Genomic DNA, 1,792 nt, shown 5'->3' on the forward strand with positions numbered 1-1,792 from the left:
GGCCGGGCCCGGCTCCGGTCCCTGTGCCGAGGAATCTTTTCCTTCCCTGGGAAGGCGAAACAGCCCCGGGAATTCTCCCCGCGGTGTTTTACAAGCGTGGGAAGGGGATAATCGGGATTCATTCCCGTTTTTCCGGCTTTTCCCGGGGTTTTGGGACATCCCCGGAGGGGGGAATGGGGCGGGATGAGGAATCCTCTCCTTCCCTGGAAGGCAGAAGATCCTGAAAAAAAATCCTGGAAAAACCCACTCCCAAAATTCTGGTGTGTCCAAGGAAAACAGGGAATAAACGGGGTTTATGAACGTCCTCGGGAATTCACCCAGCGCAGGGAAAGTCAGGAACAACTGGGATCCGTTCCCGTTTTTCTGGCTCTGGATGGGAATGAGGATTCCTGCGGCTCCAGAGGCTTGGGAAAGGTTTTCGGGGCTGGATCAGGATGGAAGATAAGGAGCCCGAGATAACGATGAGCGCTTTCCCTGGCAGGCATTTCCCTGGAAATGAGGAATTTCCCTGGAGTTCTCTCCTTGAACCCCAATCCCGGGCAGGTGAGAGGCAGCAGAGCCTTTGGAAAATCCCGAATCTGAGGAAAACAACCCCAAACTGGGAATCCCGGAGCACCTTCAATGGAGGCTTTCTCTAAACTCCGGTCTTCCCCAAAGCTGCGGGACCCCGGAGCTCTGGGGGACGCAGGATCCGTGCAAAACCCACAGAAAGGATTTCTCCCAATCCCTTTCTTTTCTTTCCTTTCCCAGATGTTTCCCGCTGGGCTCTGGCTCTAGGATGCTGGAGAACCGGGAGGAAGTGAGGGGCGGCCGCGGTTTATCCGCAGATCCCGGAATTGGGGCGGGAGGAGTTCTTGGGAATTCCGTGGATAATTCCTGGGAGAGCGCGGGGCTGGGTGCTGGGGTGGCTGGGAATGGGGATGAACGGGAAAGCGGGAATGGGGACGGGGATGGGAAAGTGGGAATGGGGATGGGGATGGGGACGGGAATGGGGATGGGGATGGGAAAGTGGGGATGGGAATGGGAATGGGAATGCGGATGGGGATGGGAAAGCAGGGGTGGGAATGGGAATGGGGAATAGGAATGGGAATGGGAATGGGAATGGGAAAGCAGGGGTGGGAATGGGAATGGGAAAGCGGGAATGGGAACGGGGATGGGAATGGGGATGGGGATGGGGATGGGAATGGGAATGTCTGGGAAAGCGGGAATGGGAATGTCTGGAAAGGTGGGAATGGGAATGTCTGGAGGTGTCTGTGCCATTCCCAGGAAGCTGGAAATGTCATGGGGTGGATCCCTGATCCCTGATCCCAGGGAAGCAGGGCCGGGTGGATCCCTGATCCCTGATCCCAGGGAAGCAGGGCCGGGTGGATCCCTGATCCCTGATCCCAGGGAAGCAGGGCCGGGTGGATCCCTGATCCCAGGGAAGCAGGGCCGGGTGGATCCCTGATCCCATCCCAGGGAAGCAGGCCCCAGTGGATCCCTGATCCCGATCCCGGTTTCCCGCAGGAGCTGACCACAGTGCGGGTGCAGGATCCGCGCGTGCAGAACGAGGGCTCCTGGAACTCCTACGTGGATTACAAGATCTTCCTGCACGTGAGCTGGGATCGGGGAGAGCCCCGGGGCGGCTCTGGGCTGTCCCAAGGGGAATGCAGGGGATGGGAATCCTCGGGATCCTGTCCTGGCTTGGCTCCCGGATCCGGCAGCGGGGGGATCCTGCAGGGACTGAGATCCCGTGGGTGATTCCCATCCTGGATCCTCTGCCCCGGCCAGATCCAGCCCCTTGATCCCACGG

At 59.2% G+C, this 1,792-nt stretch overlaps 1 long non-coding RNA gene across 1 annotated transcript; it reads left to right on the plus strand.

The window, feature by feature from the left end:
• Window positions 1-403: 403 nt before the first annotated feature.
• On the plus strand, window positions 404-1,775 carry LOC115948993. The gene is made up of 3 exons (XR_004082694.1): window positions 404-543; window positions 751-799; window positions 1,507-1,775. It is a non-coding gene; the product is annotated as an uncharacterized LOC115948993 (long non-coding RNA).
• The last annotated feature ends 17 nt before the right edge of the window (window positions 1,776-1,792 follow it).

This window comes from Geospiza fortis, unplaced genomic scaffold, assembly GCF_000277835.1.
Source record: "Geospiza fortis unplaced genomic scaffold, GeoFor_1.0 scaffold1181, whole genome shotgun sequence".
In the NCBI taxonomy this organism is placed as follows: Eukaryota; Metazoa; Chordata; class Aves; order Passeriformes; family Thraupidae; genus Geospiza; species Geospiza fortis.